Source organism: Adiantum capillus-veneris, chromosome 8 (genome assembly GCF_014529385.1).
Source record: "Adiantum capillus-veneris isolate H3 chromosome 8, ASM1452938v2, whole genome shotgun sequence".
Classification (NCBI taxonomy): domain Eukaryota; kingdom Viridiplantae; phylum Streptophyta; class Polypodiopsida; order Polypodiales; family Pteridaceae; genus Adiantum; species Adiantum capillus-veneris.
Window position 1 is genome coordinate 155707745 of NC_140938.1, and position 7032 is coordinate 155714776.

The following is a 7032-nucleotide window of genomic DNA, read 5'->3' on the forward strand; positions in this document are numbered from 1 at the left end:
GAGGAAATATTTTCCATGTCTATCATATATGCATACCTATATTCATGCCCCTTGTTGTTTACTAGAATAGGCCGTTGCTTTGTTTCAAACTGGTAGACATACATGCACATATGCTTTGGTACATTTTATCGGGATCAAGACTTCCCTGATGTAATAAATTTTCCCTTTTTTGGTCATTAACATGTATACCTTCATTCTAGGATGATCTACAAGCACTCTCTCAAGCTCTTTAATATCTACGAATCTTGTGTTGGAATTAGGGTTGCAGGAAACGCACACAGTTTGGAGAAGACGAAGGAAGCTCAAGGCACACAATAGAGAGTGTGTTACTTAGTGTGTAATGGAAATATATATGGCCCTAGAGTGATGGGCATATATCCAATGCACGGAAGGGAAACACACATCTTGGAGAAGATGAAGGAAGCTCAAGGCACACAATAGAGAGTTTGTTACTTAGTGTGTAATGGAAAGATAGATAGCCCTAGAGTGATGGGCGTATATACAATGCATGAGGGAAAAAACCTCCTAAAGAGGGAAAAAATTCCCCGACGGTCCTAGTGTGTTCACACACATCACTACCACATGTATATGGTAACAGATTCCCCCTGGAGTGATGCAGTGAACGAGGTATGGCACATGAGTAAAGTGAAGTGCCATGCCGTGAGGACATGATCAGTCCACAAAGGGGAGTAAGCCCAAAGCTTTGCGGAAAGCTTCGAGCTTCTCACGAGACAATGCTTTTGTGAAAAAATATACAAGGTTGTCCTGTGTTGGCACATAAGCCAAGTTGATCTCTCCTGCTGAGAGCCTCTCCTTGACATAGTGGTAATGCACCTCAATGTACTTTGTGTGAGCATGAAAAACTGGGTTCCTCGTAATTGCCAATGCGCTCCAACTGTCAATGTAGATACTGTTGGCAGTGTCCTGTCCAACACCCAAATCATCCATAAGGCATCTGAGCCATACACACTCAACCGTAGCTGAGAAGATTGCCCTGTACTCAGCCTCACAACTCAAAGTGGCCACAATAGGTTGCTTCTTGCTCAACCATGATATACATGAACTACCAAGCATGAAACAAAAACCACTTGTGGACACTCGCCTGTCAGAACAACCAGCCCAATCTGAGTCCGAAAAAGCATGTAAGTCTGGCGGCAATGACCCCCCCTTGGGATGGAACAAGCCAAGATGTAAAGTGCCACTAGGGTAGCAAAAAATCCTCTTGACAGCCTGCCAATGCTTAGACCCTGGGCTATGCATAAATCTGCTGACCTGTGAGACTACAAATTGAATATCTAGCCTCGTGTTGCATACGTAAATGAGGCATCCAACAACAGTTTGGTAAAGAGTGACATCAGCACGATCACCAGCATCTTGGCGACTCAATTTCAAACCTGTTTCCATGGGAGTGGCAATAGGTTTGCAATCCTCAAGTCCAAACTTACATAGCAGTGTCTCTATGTAACTTTTTTGACACAAGGCAATACCACCATCACACTGCTTAAACTGTATACCCAAGTAATGATGCAACATCTCCAAATATTTCATCTTGAAAGTAGCATCCAAATCGGCCTTAAATTCAGTCTCTCATTTGGTCTAGTGATCAACAAATCATCTACATAAAGAACCACAATGGAAAGTACATCACGCTCACGCTTTACATACAATATGCTTTTTATTGGACTGTTACGAAAGCCTCGTTTGACCAAATGAGTGTCATCTTTCTTATACTAAGCACGAGGAGATTGCTTCAACCCATACAAAGCCTTGTTACATTTGCACACTTTGTCCTCTTCTCCTTTCTTGACAAAACCGTGAGGTTGCGTTACATAAACTTCCTCAAATATGTCACCATTCAAGAAAGCAGTAACAATGTCTGATTGATGTACATCCCAACCAAAATGAGCTGCCAATGCACATAGAAAATGCACAATAGTCATACGACAAGTGGGAGCAAAAGCCTCTTCATAATCTATGCCTTTTTGCTATGCATAACCCTTTGCAGCAAGTCGAGCCTTATGGCGATCGATCTCACCATCTGGTTTGCATTTCAACTTGTAAACCCACTTCGTACCAATGGCCTTTTTGACAGGAGACAAATCACATAAAGTCCGTGTGTCATTTTTGATAAGTGCATCATATTCTAATTGCATGGCAGCCATCCAATTTTCTGAATTCTGTGCTTCATCAAAAGACAGAGGCTCCTCAACATCATGTAAGCTAGACACAACCAAAGCATAACAATCTGATGCATAAGATGCATGGAGAGAGCCTGAGCGAGTACGACTAGACAAAGGTGCATCCAATTTACTGTCACGCAATGTATGCACTGGCCATTTTGGCATACCTCTAGCCTGCTCATTTTCATCCCTTTCCTCATCAAGTACATCATGTACATCTGCATCAGTGAGACAGGTTGATCTATAACATTTTCGGAAACCCCCATAGGATGTACATTTGCCTCATTGGAATTTACATTTGTATTTCCACCACTAAAAGGATGCAACAAAGTGTCATAAATGTCTTGTGAGCTTACATTACTATCTCTAGTACATGACAACAAGGGTTGAACAGAATATTCCACAAACACTACATCCCGTGAAACCAAAATACGCTTTGTTTGCAGACGATACAACCTGTAACCTTTGCTTTCAACACTATCACCAACAAAAATACATTCGACTGCCTTATCATCCAATTTTCTGTCCTGTGTTTGTGGCACCAAAGCATATGCCAAACAGCCAAAAACACACATGTGCTCAATAGAAGGCTTTCTATCATGCCATGCTTCATATGGAGTAATAGACTGCAAAGCATTCATAGGACACCTATTTAGTACATAAGTGGCACACATGATGGCCTCAAGCCAAAAAGAATGCGGCAAAGCTTGACTTTTGACCATACATTGTGCCATTTCCGTAAGTGACCTGTTTTTCCTCTTAGCAACACCATTTTAATGAGGCGTATAAGGCAATGTACATTGGTGTTTTATCCCATGACTAGCCAGAAATGCATTAAATTCATGAGACATATACTCCCCCCCTCGATCGGAATGGAGGGTGCCCATAGTACATTTCGAGACATTTTCAGCCATAGCCAGAAATTGTTTGAAGCACATAAAAACTTTGGACTTCGCTTTAAGCAGAAATACCCATGTATGTCTAGAGTGATCATCAATGACGGAGTCTACATGGGCCCACAAACATCACTATACACAAGCTGCAACCTACATGTGGCCCTAACTGAACCATCCTTTGGAAACTTAGAATGCTGCATTTTACCCAAAATATAGCCTTCACAAACATGTTTGCAAGTGCATCAAGAGGCGGAAAAGAAGCAACCATATTAGATTTCTGCAAACGCAGCAAACTGGCAAAATTTAGATGACCAAAATGTGCATGCCAAAGTTTTTCATGTGAAATAGCCCTTGAATCTGCAACTGCATTTGCAAAATTTTGTCCACACTTGTCATACAAAGTGAGCTTATACAACCCACAACACAAAAAGCCCAGATGCAACAATTTCATCACCAAAACTGAGATCATGAACTGTACATCTGTCATCCACAAATTTGACTACAAGTCCAATACTAGCAAGTGCAGATACAGACAAAAGATTCTTCTTGATCCCAGGTACATAAAGTGCATCAACAAGTAATAAAAGTCTGTTCAACTACACACTGTCTAGTCCTGTTTTTTCTAGAAAGTGACTCTTGCAACAGTAATGTGCATAATGCATCAAACTTGACAACTTCTGGATTTCCTTGGGTCATAAGTCTCCAAGTACTAGCAAAAGTCTGGTAAGAATATGGTAAGGCATCAACAACAGTCTGCACAAGGGAACTGTCTGAAATGACTCCACCTGCAGAAATAAGCTTCTCATTGATATCCTTGACACTAGCAAGGAAAGTGTCCATATCATCTTCCTCATGCATAATCTTCGACTCCAGCTCTTTACGCAGCAAAGCAATTTCAGTCTCATTGCGACTTGCATAAAGACCAGCCAAAATATCCCAGACTGTTTTGCAGATTTTGCTAAACGAAAGTGAGGAACAATGGTGCGCTTCAGAGACAACGCAATCAATCCACGAGCATGCGTATCCTTTACATCCCAACAAGATTGTTCTGCCATAGGCAAAACAACTCTAATAGCAGCAATCCTTGCAGCAAGACCTGCAACATCCTCAGAACCAGGATGTACATGAATGCCCTGCACAATATTCCAGACACCCTTCAACACAAGTACGTGTTGCATCATATAAGCCCACATAGGGTAATTGTCCCCATGTCCTCAACAACAAACATCTTGAACACATATGTGTTGTTGTCAACCATGGTAAATGCTGCACTTGATATGAAAACTGTCCAAAAAGAGGAGAAACGGAGTGGGAACAACACGTGCTATATAGCACAAACCATAGAAGACTGTAAGGAACATGTTATGTAGAAAACGGCACTAACAAAAATTCTGCACAAAATGACAAAATTGCCTATGCAGACCTACCTGTAGTGGAAATGGAGGCCGAAATGAGCCCGAATCAGAATTTTGAGCAGTCTGAGCTCTACGAGTCATCCTGAAATATTTGTCAACTTGCAAACGCTCGCCAAAACTCGTTGAAATCGGAGAAAGTGAGCACGCGTGTGTTGGAGCGGCTGGCGACTAAGCCCGGGAGGAGCAAGCTGCTCTGATACCAATTGTTGGAATCAGGGTTGCAGGGAAACGCACACAGCTTGGAAGACGAAGGAAGCTCAAGTCACACAATAGAGAGTGTGTTACTTAATGTGTAATGGAAAGATAGATAGCCCTAGAGTGATGGGCGTATATACAATGCACGGGGGAAAAAACCTCCTAAAGAGTGGAAAAAATGCCCTGGCAGTCCTAGTGTGTTCACACACATCACTACCACATGTATATGGTGACATCTTATTTTCGGATCATTCTCCAAAGGAGGACTCTCAATTCCTTGGTCGATTTTGTCTTTAGTCCTGGTCATACCCATTGCATCTGCATGATCATGATTATCAATCCTAAGATAGGAAACCCCTCTCTCGTCAGTGTATTGGTCTCCATTGTCAACAACTCAACTTGCTCTCAAAACTCAGGGTTTCCCAAGTATTCACAAAAATAGCACTTATAATATATGTCTACATATATTATTTCTCCCTTAGCATTAGTGTAATGGTAGTACAACTTCACGGTCGGTGGAATCTCTGGCTTCCATGAAGTACCAACTCCATTACCCTCACTATGATAGCTCACCTCTGGTGTTCTCTTAGCCATAAGGATAGTGAAAGCTTGTTCAAAATCAGTGTTACAGACTACCTCTTCTTGAACTTCTAATAAGTGTTCTAACTTAACCTGGTTGAAACTCTCTTCATCAGTAGACCCATGAATTACTTTATCTCTCGGCAGTCTGACACCACCTAACATGTAACAAGCTCCCAATCTCAAGAACATTAACAATATGGGAGTTTGAAACCTGACCTATTACCTGGAATTCTTTGGATCCCTTGGAACTTGTACCGTGCTTCAACTCCCCTCATGCGCCAATCTCCTTGCCTTTACAAGACTCAACACAAACTAGAGAACTAATGGAGTTATGTCAAGATAGCAAATGGTCTTTACACAAATTTAGCAAACCACAAGACTTATTGCACAATTTTCTTGATCTCAGTGCCTACTAATGTTATATAGGTCTCTTTTCAGTGGATGGAACCAAAATTAGTCAAAAATTTGTGTTCTTTGCACTATGTGGGAGAAAATCATGATTTTCTCCTCTCTAGAGGCTTTTGAGATACTTTTCACTCCTACACTCTGATAGGCACACAACACACTCCAAAAAACTCAAGCCTACAACAATTCTAAGGGACTCTTTTGATGGTATAAGGTGGCCACTTAACACACTTTTGGTCCACTTTACGACTATGAATTGGTTGAATCTCATGCACACCAACTTAAGTCAAGATTTGACTTTATGGGTTTGTTCCTTGCATTGAGTTCTTCCTATGGTGCAAGTAGAATAACAAGAGGAAATTCATTTTCTGTCATCGTGACTGAAAAAATGCACAATTTCAATTTTCACACAGTGGGTGTCACTCTTGTCTTAAGATAAAATCTTGATACAAAACTTACCCCAAAATTCCCTTTCTAGCAGAAACTCAAGAGAATATCGCAATTTTTTCTCTCATTCCTGCTATTGTCCACTTTTTTCAAACTTTGGTCAATCCCCAAGTGTCCTATCCTCCTTCAAGCGTACATTTACCAATTTTTACCCTACTTGGACAACTCATTTAACCTCAATCTCACTTTTAGCACTTTTTCAAGTCCAAAAGCAAACTTTTGGCTCTACACTCACTCTTGATGCTTAAACTCATATGGGTGGCCTTTTTGGACTAAGGTGAATGCACGACCTCAATCTTGCAAGGTTCTGAGCTTCAGATTTGAAAAAAGAGAAAAAATCGCAATTTTCCCTAGGATTCTCATAGGAATGCACTTTTTTTGCCTTTTTCTAGATGTATAGTCTTTATACCTCTCTTCTAATCAAAACTACTAGCTTGTAACTTGTTTTAGCCTTGTAGGTTGGAGTCAATAAGTAGTTAGTCCTCTTGACACTGCTACGATTGCTCTTTATCACATTCTATTGATCAACTTGCAAGATCAACTTGCAATAAAAATTCATACATGTGCTTAATCAAGCAAGTTAAACACATAGGTGGATTCTTAAGCACAAAAATGTCTCTAGTTCAGATCTATAAAAGAAAATTGCAATTTTCTTTCACAGATGTTGATGACTAACTTCTTGAAAACTCTGACTATGGCTATGCATTTGCACACTCTTGTACATGCATTCCATCCCTTAAGTCCCAAATTTTCAAAGATGCACTATTCACTTTTAAAATTTCATTGATTTAAATTCCAGACACAATAAATATATTTTTAGCAACATGCAGATCCAAAATGTTGAGCATCACTACAAAAGGTTCTTCATAATAGCGATGCTAGCAGTGCAACGCTCAAATGTGAAAATCCACG